The sequence below is a fragment of the Somniosus microcephalus genome, chromosome 2 (genome assembly GCF_052327205.1).
Source record: "Somniosus microcephalus isolate GS21.2 chromosome 2, FLI_Smic_1.0, whole genome shotgun sequence".
In the NCBI taxonomy this organism is placed as follows: Eukaryota; Metazoa; Chordata; class Chondrichthyes; order Squaliformes; family Somniosidae; genus Somniosus; species Somniosus microcephalus.
The window spans coordinates 121251597-121267537 of NC_140988.1; positions in this window are offsets into that span (position 1 = coordinate 121251597).

The window sequence follows — 15941 nt, forward strand, 5'->3', positions numbered from 1 at the left end:
CGGAGCAGAATGCCCATGTGAGGGTGTCCGGGGCCACATTCTCCTTGCCAGGTCGATAGTGAATGGTATAACCAAAAGAGGCCAGTTCCATCCTCCAAAGTTGTATTTTATTATTCTTAATTTTGGTTCGTTTTCGATTATCGAGCATGAAGGCGACTGATCGCTGGTCCGTGATTAATGTAAAGTGCTGGCGAGCTAGAAAATGGTTCCACTTCCGTACTGCCTCTATGATGGCTGTGGCTTCCTTCTCAACCGGAGGATAATGTAGCTCGGCACCTTTAAGGCCCTGGACAAAAATGCTACAGGACGACCTTCCTGATTTAGAGTAGCCGAGATCGCCACCTCCGAGGCATCACATTCGACTATGAAAGGGAGATTCTCATCGATGGAGTGAAGAGCCGCTTTCTCCAACTGTTTTTTGAGAAGGTTAAAGGCTGCAACAGCCGCTGTTTCCAATGGAAATGATCTAGCATGCAGCAAGGGTTGGATTTTGTCTGAAAAATGAGGAATCCATTTAGCGTAGTATGCAAACAGACCGAGAGCCCGACGTAAAGAAGCCGGATTCTTAGGTGACGGGAGCTCTTGGAGCGGGCGAAGTCTTTCTGGGTCTGGCTTAATGATACCATTGCCTACGCAGTAGCCAAGGATGTTGATGGTCGGTTGCGACTCAACAGACTTAGATTCATTCAAGGTTAAGTTACGGCGATGGAGGGCATCCTGAAATTTTTGGAGGTTGGCGTCGTGTTCCTGTTGATCGTGACTTGCAATAGTAATGTTATCAAGATAGGGGAAAGTGTCCCTTAGGTTTTCCTGTTTAACCAGGCCATCCATTGCCCATTGGAAGACAGCCACTCCATTAGTAACCCCGAATGGGAGGCGACGAAATTGGTACAGCCGTCCATTAGCCTCAAAGGCCATGTACTGCTTATCTGAGACCTTCAAGGGTACCTGATGATAGGCACTTTTTAAATCGTAAGTTGAGAACACTTTGTATTCGGCCAGTTTATTAACCATATCATCAATGCGTGGCAATGGGTAGGCATCCAAGTCAGTATATTGATTGATGGTTTGCGAATAATCAATGCATAGTCGTTGTTTGTGAGGTTTTAGAGGGTTCTTGACGATGACGATTTGAGCCCGCCAGGGCGACGAACATGGTTCGATGATATCCTCTGCTAAAAGTCGAGAGATTTCAGCCTCAATAAAAGATTGGTCTTCCTGACTAAAGCGCCGCGATTTCATTATTATTGGTTTGCATCGAGGAGGAATACTGGCAAATAATGAGGGTTCATCACGTGAAGCTGCTGATAATGCACAAAACGGTAATTTAGACAGTATATTAGAAATAGTAAGTCCAGGTTTGGATCCGCCGAACTCAATGGTGAGTTTCTTATGCTGTTTTTGAAAATCCAGCCCTAAGATGAGATCACTACATAAGTCCTTGAGCACCGAAAGTCGGGTGGAGGGATACAGGTGACCATTAAGTGTCATATCAACAACACAAAAGCCGGAGGTTCTGGTATTAAGTGATGACTGAGCCATCGCAATTGCCTGGTCCGATGGGAAGACATGTAGTTTCAATTTTGCAACAATCTGTTCTGTAATGAAACTATCAGTACTTCCTGAGTCAATTAAGGCATCTAAGATATGCCCTTTAATTGAAACTTTTGTAGCTGCATGAAACAGGTTCTGCGGGCAAGCAGCTGCAATTGGTGTCGTTGCACAGAGAGTGGCTGAAACTCTCGGTGTACTTCTTCGGGAGAGAGCTCGAGAGGAAGCTTGATAGGTCCTAGCTGGAGCATCTTGATAGGCCCTAATTGGGGCAGTTCGGTAGGCCTTAGCTGGATAGGCCCTCGTAGAGGCTCTTGATTGGCAAACTTTAGCAAAGTGTCCTTTTTTTTCGCAATGACTGCAGATCGCATTGCGAGCAGGGCAGAATTTCCTAGGGTGAAAAGAATCTCCAGTAGATGTCTAGCATAGACCTCATTTGGAGTCTTGGCATACAGTTTTTTAAGTGCCCGAATCACCTCATCGTAATTATCCCATTCATCAACATATTCAAACATTGTTGGGGTCACATAGTTGATAAGTATCCTCAGTTTAGTAGGAGCATTCGCTTTACATTCATCAAGAAAGTTCTCAAAAGTACGATACCAATGTTTCCATACCCCGCCAGCTGCTGGTGTGTTTGGGCCCAAATCCAGACGAGTAGGTTTAAGGATGTTTTCCATAATGGGTGGTTCCCTGGATCCTTAACTCCGAGTTTGTCCGAAGGTCTAGTATTTGTGAGTGTAAATACTAAGTTGCTTAAATTGATGTAAGAAAAAGGAGTCTCACACATCAAGTAACTTTAAAGTAAGCTTTAAGCAACTTATAATCACACTATATACAAGAGAGGTCTTCACCATGCCTCTGGTAGAAGCCCCTTTACAATACTGAGCAGTTCAGTATTTATACCAGTCCAACAGGAAGTGACGTATGACAGGAAGTGATGTATGTACAAAGTTCACAGTTCACAGTTCACAGGAAGTGACACATAACTTCCTGGAAGTTATTATTATCACAGTGGTCAGGTAGGTTAAAATTTAATTTTCACCTAAGTGTACAGTTTTTTGAATTTTTTGCATCCCGCAATTGATCAGTCCTGCACTCTCTTAGAGTGCTTGGGGCTGCTCTTCGTGGATCGCAGGTGCCGTCACCGACCATTCCCAGCCTTACTTTGAAATGACCTCAGAATTGGCCCTTCCCTTTAAGGGAGGGAAGGAGCCTGTGAATCCGGCAACGCTGCATGGGAGATTGTGCAGAGCTCTGCCATTACTCCTCTTGATCCATTTAGCGCTCCAAGGGAAGTGATCCCCTCCTGGAGCGCTAAACCGAAAGTTTGTGTCGGATTTAATTGTGTAGCGCCCACAGATACTTTTGAGCTCCCACAAAAGTTATCACCCCAAATGGGGCGCTACGCAATTTCTAACCCATGGCTCTCAATTGTGTTATTTAAACCTCTGAATCCGAAGATTCTGGGTTCAAGACTCACTCCAGAAACTTGAGCACAAAAATCTAGGCTGACACTCCAGTGCAGTACTGAGGGAGTGCTGCACTGTCAGAGGTGCTGTCTTTTGGAACAGAGAGAAGGGTCATCGACCTGAAAAGTTAACTCTGTTTTTCTCTCTACAGATGCTGCCTGACCTGCTGAGTATTTCCAGCATTTTCTGTTTTTATTGCAGATTTCCAGCATTGGCAGTATTTTGCTTTTGTATTAGAATTCAAAAATACTTCATTGGCTGTAGAGCACTTTGGAACATCGTGAGGTCATGCAAGGTGCTATATAAATGCATGGCTTTCTTTTCCATTTTTTATTAATGAACATAGTTAAATAGTTAAGCCCCCAGCACTGATCCTTGTGGGACACCACTAGTCACTTCCTTCCAATTTAAGAACATGCCCATTATCCCTATTCAGTCTTCTACCAGATAACCTATCTCCTAACCAGTCAATAATTTGCCTTCAAGTCCATGGGCTAAAAATTCGGAAACATAAAGCCACCTGGTACCTAAAAAAAGTAGCGTAAAGGGGGCTCTTTCACCAACTTGTGGCGGTCCCACGGCATCTGCCATTTTCCAAGGCCCGGCAGCGCTGCTCGTAACATCAATCGCCCTGCAGATTGAAATGATGGCGAGGTGACGTCACCACGTCGAACTTGGACCTTTGTGCTGAGTTCAGTGCTGGGTCCTAAGCTCGCGATATAAACCTAGCATGCAACAGGCTGACAGAGGTGCTGTCAGCACCTCTTAAAGGGACAAAAATATCTTTCAGCTAAGTTTGCATTTAAACAATTGAACTATTTTTTTGTATTTTATTGAACTAGTGGCTTTCTGCAAAATATGTTAAAAGTGTTTTAAGTGTGCAGGGAATGCTGCTGGACCCTTGCAAAGCCTCAGATGGTAAAGGAAGGCCTCTGAGAAGACAGAAAATGCTGCAAATGTTCAGCAGGTCAGGCAACATCCATGGAGAGAGAAAGAGAGTTCACGTCTCAGGTTGAGATGCTACCTGACCTGCTGAGTATTTCCAGCATTGTATGCTGTCATTTCAGATTCACAGCATCCGCTTGCAGAGGGAAAGAGGACGCAGAAGAGGAAGAAGCAGAAGAGGAAGAAATAGAAGAGGAAGAAGCCAAAGAGGAGGAAACAGAAGAGGAGGAAGCAGAAGAGGAGGAAGTAGAAGGAAGGATGTAACCCAGACAGCCGCTTTCTGGCCGGGATATCCGGGATAAACATAGAAACATAGAAGATAGGAGCAGGAGTAGGCCATTCGGCCCCTCGAGCCTGCTCCGCCATTCAATGTGATCATGGCTGATCATCCAAATTCAGTACCCTGTCCCTGCTTTCTCCCCATATCCCTTGATCCCTTTAGCCTTAAGAAATATATCCAACTCCTTCTTGAATATGTTTAATGAATTGGCCTTTACTACCTTCTGTGGTAGAGAATTCCACAGGTTGACCACTCTCTGGGTGAAGAAATTCCTCCTCAGCTCTGTCCTAAATGCCTTACTCCTTATCCTTAGACTGTGACCCTAGTTCTGGACTCCCCAACCATCGGGAACATCCTTCCTGCATCCAGCCTGTCTAGTCCTGTTAGAATTTTATAAGTTTCAATGAGATCCCCTCTCATTCTTCTAAACTCCAGCGAGTACAAGCCCAATCGACCCAATCTCTCCTCATTCGTCATTCCTGCCATCCCAGGTATCAGCCTGGTGCACCTTCGCTGCACTCCCTCCATGGCAAGAACACCCTTCCTCAGATAAGGCAACCAAAACTGCACACAATACTCAAGATGTGGTCTCACCAAGGCTCTGTACAACTGCAGCAAGACATCCTTGTTCCTGTACTCAAACCCTCTTGCTACGAAGGCCAACATACCATTTGCCTTCTCAACCAACTTCTGCACCTGCATGCTTCCCTTCAGCGACTGGTGCACAAGGACACCCAGGTCTCGTTGCACTTCCCCTTCTCCCAAACTATATCCATTCAGATAATAATCTGCCTTCTTGTTTTTGACACCAAAGTGGATAACCTCACATTTATCCACATTATATTGCATCTGCCATGCTTCTGCCCAATCACCCAACCTGTCCAAATCATCCTGGAGTTTCTCGGCATCCTCCTCACAGCACACACGCCCACCCAGCTTTGTGTCATCTGCAAACTTGGAGATATTACATCTAGTTCCCTCGTCCAGATCATTAATATATATTGTGAATAGCTGGGGTCCAAGGACCGGTCCCTGCGGTACCCCACTAGTCACTGCCTGCCACTCAGAAAAAGAGCCGTTTATTCCAACTCTTTGCTTTCTGCCTGCCAACCAGTTCTCTATCCAAATCAATACCTTGCCCCCAATCCCATGTGCCTTAACTTTACACGCTAATCTCTTATGCGGGACCTTATCGAAAGCCTTCTGAAAGTCCAAATACACCACATCCACTGGTTCTCCCTTATCTATTTTACCAGTTACATCCTCAAAAAATTCCAGTAGATTAGTCAAGCACGATTTACCTTTTGTAAATCCATGTTGACTTTGCCCGATCCGGTCACTGTTTTCCAAGTGCTCTGCTATTACATCTTTTATAATGGACTCTAGCATTTTCCCCACGCTTCTTCTTCTTAGGCAGTCCCTCGGAACCGAGGATGACTTGCTTGCACATTAAAAATGAGTTTGCAGGTGGCTTATGAGTCCAATGCGAGACCTACAGTCTCTGTCACAGTTGGGGCAGATAGTGGTTGAAGGGGCAGGTGGGTGGGGTGCTTGAGTTGATGTGCGCTCTTTGCACTGCCTGCGCTTGGCCTCCGCTTGCTCCCGGCAAACAGACTCGAGGTGTTCGGCGCCTTCCCGGATGCTTCTCCTCCACTTTGTGCGGTCTTGGGCCAGGGATTCCCAGGTGTCGGTGGGGATGTTACACTTTTTCAAGGATGCTTTGTGGGTGTCCTTGAAGCGTTTCCTCCTCTGTCACTACCGATGTCAGGCTTAGCGGTCTGTAATTCCCTGTTTTCTCTCTACCACCTTTTTTGAACAGTGGGGTAACATTAGCTACCCACCAATCCATGGGTACTGTTCCAGAGTCTATCGAATTTTGGAAGATGACCTGTAATGCATCTACTATTTCTAGGGGCACTTCCTTAAGTACCCTAGGATGTAGATTATCAGGCCCTGGGGATTTATCCGCCTTCAATCCCGTCAATTTCCCTAACACCATTTCCCTACAAATACTGATTTCTATCAGTTCCTCCCTTTCATTAGACCCTATGTTCCCCGACATCTCTGGGAGGTTATTTGTGTCCTCCTTTGTGAAGACAGAACCAAAGTATGTATTTAATTGGTCAACCATTTCTTTGTTCCCCATTATAAATTCCCCTCATTCTGACTGCAAGTGAACTACGCTTGACTTCACCAATCTTTTTCTCTTCACATATCTATAAAAGCTTTTACAGTCAGTTTTTATGTTCCCTGAAAGCTTACTCTCATACTCTATTTCCCCCCTCTTAATTAATCCCTTTGTCCTCATTTGTTGAATCCTAAACTGCTCCCAATCCTCAGGTTTACTGCTTTTTCTGGCCAATTCATATGTCCTCTCCTTGGATCTTATGCTATCTCTAATGTCCCTTGTTAGTCACGGTTGAGTCACCTTTTTTGTTTTATTTTTATGCCAAACTGGGATGAACAAATTCTGTAGTTCATCCATGCGATCTTTGAATGTTTGCCATTGCCTATCCACCGTCAACCCTTTGAGTGACATTCCCCAATCAATCCTACCCAACTTGCTCACGCCTTATAGCATCGTAGTCTCCTTTATTTAAATTCAGGACCCTAGTCTCTGAGTCAACTACTTCACTCTCCATCTTAATGAAGAATTCTATCATATTATGATCGCTCCGACCCAATCATCTGCCTGCAATCCTAGTGACCACATCCCCAATTCCCCTTTCAACATTTGTCCCACACCTTACCTTCCCTCTGTTACTGACCATCACAGCTTCCTCTTGACCACGATGCTGAAATAAAAACTTTCCAATCCAAATTTATATATCTATCCATCCAATATAACATCAAGAAGTCAACTCATCACCCTTATGCATTCTCTTAGTGGGTGTCTTGTGTGTACTTTTTCCTATCCTACTTATATCATGCAGTGCTACCCCAGTGGCTGCAACATGGGCTGGTGGAAGGCTGCTGACTTTCAGTGGGGGACACTGCAAATGGCCTTACTGGTTGACCTTGAGGAGCTGGTGGCTGGGAGTGTGAAATCGAGTGATGGTGTTTCTTCTTCTTCTTCTCCTCTCCCTCTTCTTGGTCAACCATTGGCTGGGCAGGCTGCATTCCTTGGACGGTGAAATGAGGAAGGAACAAAGGTAGAGTTGTGGTGAGGGGAGGGCGTGAAAGCACAGGTTATATGCCAGAAGGAGGATAACGTATGAGGATACCAGCATCTTGTACCCTTTCTGCCCCGCCACTGGCTAAGGGCTCAGCCATACCCCTGCCAAGAATGGCCTGCACTGTCTCCTCCAAGCAGGTGAGGTGAAGCTAGGAATGGAAGATGTGCCTCGTGATTGGTACAGGTTGTTGGTAGGTGAGTGATTGGCGGTGGGGGGGTGGGAGGAGTTGTGCATTGAGCAGTGTGTGAGGCTAGTGATGCAGTTGGTAAGAGACGGCTTTTGAAGATGCATTCACTGCCCTTGACTAGTGGTCTGAGCTCATGAAGATTCTTTGGGCACTGGAGCCAGGTGGTGGAGGCAACACTGCTGGCAGTGACGGCCTCGGTGATGTGGTCCCACATCGTTCTTTCTGGAGGGCCTCCTGGCTCCTGTGGGTAGAGGACCTCTCTTGCAATGTTGACTTCTTGCATAAAGCTGGAGTGCTGTGTATGAGACCCTGGGTGCCCCTTCCCTGGCTTGCTGAGCCATTTGGGTTAGTGCTGAAGCACTTTTTCCATTTTTTGAGTTTCGGAAGGAAATTCAGCTTTAAGAGAAATGAGACTCGTGGTTGGGTGCAAAACAGACCAGTATTTATTGAAATAAAAAGAAATAAATTGAAAACAATCAATACAGCACTCCCATGCTTAATACATCACTTTTACTTAACACAGTACACTTATTGTCTACTACAGCACTCTTTTGCTTAGTGCAACACTCTTTTACTTAAGTACAGCACTTTACTTCTCACAGTACACTTAGTGTCTACGACAGCACTCTTTTGCTTAGTACAACTCTCTTTTACTTAAATACAGCACTTTTAGTCTACTACAGCACTCTTTGCTTAGTACAACTCTCTTTTACTTAATGGGGAGGAGAAAACGGACACAACAAGGGAAAATTGACTAAAATTACAATTGAACAAAATTCCCCTTAATTCCCACCCCTAAATACCTATCTAAGTTGCCTTGTAATGGGTCAGAAAATCTATGCTCACCAGTGAAATGCCTGCTCCATGCCCCTGCAGTCTTAGATTCTTCACCACCCTGAAATGGAGATACCCCAGTGTTTAAAAGTAACTGCTGGCATTCCACTCCTTGGGTGGGCTGTTAAGCTGTTCTTCTGTATGCAGAGCACGGAGGCGAGGCGGCAGAGAGAGAGAGAGATGGCTTCCTGAGAAGTTATCTTTATACCCCATTTGGAGCCAAAATCTTCGCGCCCAAATCCGGATGTATCTGGGCTATACAAAAGGGAATTGATCTGTCCCCATTCATTGTGATGGGTTTTTGAATGTATCCCCATTCATTGTGATGGGTTTGGATAAAGCTGTCTCAGTTTGAAAAAAACATGTCTGTTTCCTTAATTGCTGGGTAAACAGCCCTTAGATGTTAGTGTAAACAAATCCATTGTCCCCAACCGCAATTGATTGGCAGTCTCAAGTGCTTAATCTTTTGAGTCAACATTGTAGAACGTTCGTGTAAACAAAGTTCCTTTGTTCATGTTGACAGTCTCAAGCACTTAATCTTTTGAGTCAACATTGTAGCAGTTTCCCAAACCGCATTTGATTGACAGTTTAAATACCTCATTACTTCAGAGGCTGTTTTAAAAAAAAAATCCTTTGTCAGCCATCTTTGATTTTCCTTTCCACACACACACAGGCTGTGTCGTGTCTTTTGCTACGAGGCTGGACAGCCATCTTTGACTTTCCTTTTTCACATACACACAGGCTGCCTTTTCTTCTGCCACGAGGTCTGATGGCCATTTTTGATCCCTGGATTTTTAAAGGTATATTCTACCCAGGTATTCTTTAATCAAAATAAATCTTCTGAGCTGTAGAAAATTTCAAAATTCTTGCGAAACCCTACAGTCCCCCATCAGATACTAAAACTTGCTTGTAGTATCCTGTCCAAAGGTGAGCAATAATTTCTGACCCCCCACAAACAACCTTCCCTTATGCTTATCTAGATCTATCTTTGATCCCCCGACACCTCCATCTCCCCTACCCAGAGAGAATCGCAGTACACGGTAGGCACCTATCGACAGAAAAACAAGATTAGTTAAATAATCAATACACGGAGGGGTCCAATGCCCCTGCACCACTTGTATTCACAATAATTCAAGCATGGAGGGGCCCAATGCCCCTGCACCACTTGTGACATAGTTTTTAACATGAGTTTCCCACAGTGCCTAGCAAACTCTATTGCCTCACTCCCAGAGGCTGTTGGAAGATGGAATACCACTTCTGGATGGCAACTTCCCCTCTGATGCCTGCACTAACATCACCAGAAGGGTGTTGCACAGTAACTTAGCGCTGGGCTAAAAACCTTTAGCCCCAGCATGGACTTTTCTCTTGTAGCACTTAATCTATTTTCAGTAGACGTTAACCAGAGGCCGCAGTGACACATCAACTCTCACGGTGGCCACAAATTTTTAGCCTTATGAATTTTAATTTTAGCTAACTTTCTCTTATGTGGAACCTTATCGAATGCCTACTAGTATTCCATATAAACTACATCCATAGATATTCCTTGCCTACTACCTGTATTTTAGTTTATTCCTCAAAAAATTCTATTTGATTCGTTAGACATGACCTATCCTTTACAAAACCATGTTGGCTGTCTCTAATCAGCTCACATTTCTATAAGTGCCAAGTCACTCTGTCCTTAATTATAGATTCTAATAATTATAATTAACTAAAAAGTCTAAGGTAGAAATTTCTTAACATTTAGTTAATGAAGCACACTGTAATCAGAGCATGTAGAGTCATGGACAAGTAGCAGAATGGATAGCAAACTGGCTACAAAACAGAATACTGAGAGTAGGGGTTAAAGGCAGTTACTCAGCCTGGTGAAAGGTGAGAAGTGGTGTTCCACAGGGATCGGTGCTGGGACCACTGTTGTTCACTATTTGCATAAATGATTTGGACTCAGGAATTGGAAGTACAAGATTAAAATTTGCAGAAGACATCAAATTGCAGGGTATAGTGAATGCTGAGGAAGACTGCAACAAAATACAAGACATTAATATACTTGCAGAATGGGCGTGTAAATGGCAAATTAATCTCAATATAGATAACTGTGAGGTGGTGCATTTTGGTAGGAGAAATAAGGAGGCCACATACTCTTTCGAAAATAGGAATCTAAATGGGGTAGAGGTGCAAAGGGATCTAGGGGTACAGATTCACAAATTATTAGAAGTAGCAATGTAGATTAACAAAGCCATAAAAAGAGCAAACAAAGCACTGGAGTTCATTTCTAGAGGAATAAAATTGAAAAGCAGAGAAGTTGGTCAGAATTTTCCCAATGGCGCGAGTGCAGGTTTGGAGGCGGATCGGCAGTAAAAGTCGCTGAAAATGGGAGGGCATCGGGAACCCACCGTCATCCCGTCTCCTCACACTTTTAACTCGGGCACGTTTGCAAGTGTGGCACGGACCCGAACGGTAAAGGCGGCCGACCTAATTAAGCTCATTAAAACCTTGTAGTCAGACCCGTAACAGTGTTTTTAACCAGACCTTTTGAATTTCACTGCATGACCATGGGAATCACACAGCTTGGGAACCATGTCTGTCAACCTGAGGCAGAAGCTCAGTGGCCATTGATCGAGGTTAGTAATGCAGAGCATGGAAATCCCAATAAATACTCCCACATGACACCTGCTTACTTGCCTAAGGGAAATGCTCTTTCTCACTCAATTTTGAGCACAGATTTAGGTGACTAGAGTTTGCAAGTCGCCTGGTCCAGATGGCTTGCATCCCAGGTTGCTAAGGGAATTAGGGGAGGAGATAATGGAAGGGCTTACCATAATTTTCCAATGTTCCCTAGATGTGGGGGAGGTGCCTGAGCATTGGAAAGTGGCAAATGTGACACCATTGTTCAAGAAAGGGTGTAAGGACAATCCAATAACTACAGGCTGGTCAGTTTAACATCAGTGGTGGGTAAAGTTTTAGAAACAATAATCAAGGAAAAAATTAACGGGCACTTGGAGAGGTTTATGCGAATTAAGGAGAGCCAACATGGATTTGTAAAAGGCAGATTGTGTTTGACTAATCTAATTGAATTTTTTGATGAAGTAACAGAGAGGATTGATGAAGGGAATGCAATGGATGTTGTCTACATGGATTTTTGGAAGGCATTTAACAAAGTACCACATAGAAGGCTGGTTAACAAAATTGAGGTTCATGGAATAGGTGAGTCACTGGCAGCTTGGATAAGGAATTGGCTTAAGGACAGAAAACAGCGAGTTGTGATAAATGGCTGTTTTTCAGACTGGAGGATCGTAGACAATAGTTCCCCAAGGGTCAGTGCTGGGACCACTTCTTTTTTTGATATATATAAATGACCTGGATATTGAAATAGAGAGTAGAATTTCTAAATTTGCCGATGACACCAAACTTGGGGGTGTGGCAAACAGTGATGATGATACCAATGGATTGCAACAGCACATAGAAAGGCTAGCAGAATGGGCAGACAAGTTGCAGATGGAATTTAATACAGAGAAGTGTGTGGTGATGCATTTTGGCAGAAGGAACAGGGAGAGGCAATATACACTTACTGGCACAGTTTTAAAGAGTGTGCAGGGACAGAGGGACTTGGGAGTTAATGCGCATAGGTCCCTGAAGGTGGCAGGACATATTGAGAGAGTGGTTAACAAAGCATATGGGATCTTGGGCTTCATAAAAAGAGGTATTGAGTACAAAAGTAGAAAAGTTATGCTGAACCTTTATAAAGTGCTGGTTAGACCAAAACTGGAGTATTGCATCCAGTTCTGGTCACCACACTTTAGGAAGGATGTGAAGGCCCTTGAGAGGGTGCAGAGGAGATTTACCAGAATGGTTCCAGGGATGGGGATCTTAGCTACAAGGACAGGTTGGAGAAGCTGGATTTGTTTTCATTAGAGCAAAGGGGGTTGAGGGGTGATTTGATAAAGGTGTACAAGATTATGACGGGTTTGGATAGGCTAGACGGGGAAAGGCTGTTCCCACAAGTTGATGGTACAAGGACTAGGGGACACAGATTTAAGGTTTTGGGCAAGAGATACAGGGGGGGATGTGAGGAAAAACGTTTTTACGCAGCGAGTGGTGATAACCTGGAATTCGCTGCCGATGGAAGTGGTGGAAGCAGAGACACTCAATGTTTTCAACGGGAGACTGGATAGGCACTTGAGGTAAATAAACTTGCAGGGCTATGGGGATAGAGCGGGGGAATGGGACTGACTGGATTGCTTTACAGAGAGCCGGCACGGACTCAATGGGCCGAATGGTCACCTTCTGTGCCGTTATTACTCTGTGACTCTAAGGGCTTGATTTTCTCATGGGGCGGGCTGGGGTCGTGTCATCCGCTTTTCGTGTTATCCACCTGATTCCAAATCGATGTGGGAGAATGATGCGATTTTCATCTAATTGGGCAATTGAGTTCCAGCGTGTGGGAACCCATGGCCTAATTCATTTTTTTTTCAGTTTGAAACTCGCCTCCGATGACGTCATCATTGCTGCTGCATTTAAGGTCTGCAAGAAGCCTTGCTTCTTCTGCAGACTGCCAACCTTTTGGCCTTTGCTGTGAGAGGGACCTGGAGGCAATATGAGCATCGGGAGACCTAAGTCTGCTCCCAGATTTGATGACGTTACCCTGCAAGCTTTGGTGGAGGGAGCAAGAGCTAATAAGGAGGTGCTCTTCCCTTTTTCAGGGAGGAAGAAGCCTCCCCAGCAAATGAAGGCTGTGTGGATCCAGGTGGCCCAGGAGGGCAACTCATTGTCGATGATCCGCAGAATCTGGCTTCAGTGTAGGAAGAGGTTTTATGACCTTCTGCACACTGGAAAAGTGAGTATGACTTTCCCATCACTCTCAATCTGATCCCCATTGCCTCTTCTCACCAGCACTCAGCTTTAGCAACCTCTTCCTCCACATTCCACTTGACACTGACATCCCTGCACCCTTACCCATTCCCTCTATCTCCATGGTCACGTTCACCTAACTATTCGACTATGCAGCCCTCACACTCCCTATCACTGTGATGCTATTAAAATAACTTACAAAACACAGGGAGGGCCCTTGGTCTTGCCACCTCACTCCATCTTTGTCTCCTTCTAAGCAGCTATGGATTCTCTACACTCTCTCCTTCATTCTCACTCAACCTCCACTTGTCTCCCTCATTGCAGGAAAAGAGAGCTCACAATAAGAGGAAAAGAGCGAGGACAGGAGGAGGGCCACCCTCAGTAGCCCACCTCACCCCTTGGGAGGAGGCAGTTCTGGAGATCGTGGGACTTGAGGATGATGCGCAAGTGGGGGACGGACAGATGGGTGCATCAGAGAAAGCTGGTGACAGAATAGATTTTCATCTCTCATTGACATTGCATGAGTCACTGATAATAATTCTGAAGCTCTAACAGATGGACTTATGATCATCTGCAATATGCAATGTGCATGTAACCTTGGCCTCACATCTCTGACTCTTTCCTTTACTCCCTCACAGGACCATCACAAGCACCCATCCCCACTATCCAGGAGGAACACCCTGAGCCTCCAGACTCCTCAGAGGAAGCTGCACCCTCTGAGGGCGCAGCGTCAGCAGAATTCAGCCAACCCAGCACCAGCGCAGACACTCACACCTCGGTGGGAACATCGCGAGATAGAATAGTGTTGTCACCTGGTGTATCACAGCTCACAAGTGAGCATCAGCAGATTGTGGAGACAGGGACAGCAGTGGAGAGTCCTAGTCGGAGGGCGCAGGACTCTCCCAGCTCGGCTCAGCTGCATGTCGAACCTCTGCCTCTGGTTCCATCCAGAAGAACAGCCGTGCTTGAACTCCAGGAACAGGTGCAGGAGTCTCTGGCAGGTTTTGTCTCTAGGGTCGTTGCGAATGTGGAGCGAATGGAGGAGTCCATAGCGAACATGAGCAGAGCCTTTTTGGAATCATTGGCGCATGAACGCAGCACCATGGAAAGGATGGCAACCTCCGTGGAAAGGATGGATACAGTAGACGAGAGGATGGCTACGGCCATGGAGGAGCTAAGTTGCCAGAGTGTAGAAAACATGGTGAGTGTTCAGAATAGACTGACATCTCTGGAGGAGCAATGGTCAGCTTTTGAACAGAGAAACCAGACCTTCATGGAAGTCCTTCTGAGTAGGACTGCCAGTGCAGATACAGGTCCCCATGGCCCCCCTGATGTGCAGCAAGGTGCTTTCAAGCCACTTGCAAGCGCTGAGGTGGACCTGACCCATGAGAGGGATGTTGGTGGCAGAGAACAAGGAAGTGGGGGCTCCTCTCCAAGCGCTCACACTTCCATGCCACTGCAAAGTCCTCGGTCAGAGCCCCACCAGAGTCCCCACCCAACTGAGATCGGCATCTCAACCCCTGCACAGCCGCAGGAGCAGCAGACTGTTGCTGAGCGCTCACAGGTTCGCAACCCCAGAGGACGCCCACCAAAGGTGTCGAGACAGGAGCAGTAAGAAAGTGAGCAAGGGGCCTCCACATCTGCTGAAGCCACAGGGGAAGCACCACGTAGGAGCACGCGTAAGAGAAAGACACTGCACAAATAGTCACAAGGGTAGTCACTTGGGTGAAATGATGTGTTTATTTTTAAAATGCCACCAGTTGGTTATTGTAAATAAAAAATCTAATGGCAACTGTTGCAGTTGTAGCATGTGTCATTTCACAAATGGGACTTCCACATTGATGGCTTAGGATTTCTTGCAATTGTCAGTATGGTGGTCAGAGTGCTAGGCATCCGCTGGTTCTTGGCCATTGTCGATGCTCTGGTAAGAAGCTGCGAGGCAAAAGTGCTTGATTGGCTAGGCTAAGCAAATCTGACCAAGATGAGTGCGCTCCTTGCATCCCGGGCAGCAATGTTCTCGCATACTGCTGCCGCTGGTTGATGGGCCTCTGCAAGATGTTTGTTTTCGCTCTCCTCCTCTTCCTCCTCCTCCTAATCTGAGGAGGATATGTGAGGAGCCACTTGGTCCTCAGGAATCTGCAAGCCATGATGCTGTGCCATGTTGTGAAGTGCACAGCAAGCCACAACGATTCTGGAGACCCTGGCTGCTGAGTACTGCAGGGCTCCACCTGATCTATCCAAACATCTGAAGCGCATCGTCAGCATGCCGATGGTTTGCTCGATTATGGATCTGGTGGAAATGTGGCTGTATTTGTAGCTCTCCTCTGCTTCGTTGGATGGGCTCCTCAACGGCGTCATTAACCACATCTTCAGGGGATAGCACTTGTCTCCAAGTAGCCATCCGTTAAGTTGGTCTGGCAGACTGAAGAGCGGAGGCACACTAGACTGGCACAGTATGAAGGGGTCATGGCAACTGCCAGGGCACTTGGCACAAACATGCAATATTTCCTTCTTGTGGTCACACACCAGCTGCATGTTGAGGGAGTGGAAGCCCTTGCGGTTGACAAAAATACCTGGATTGCGATGGGGTGCCTTAAGGGCCACATGTGTGCAGTCAACGACGCCCTGCACCCTTGGAAAGCCTGCCAGAT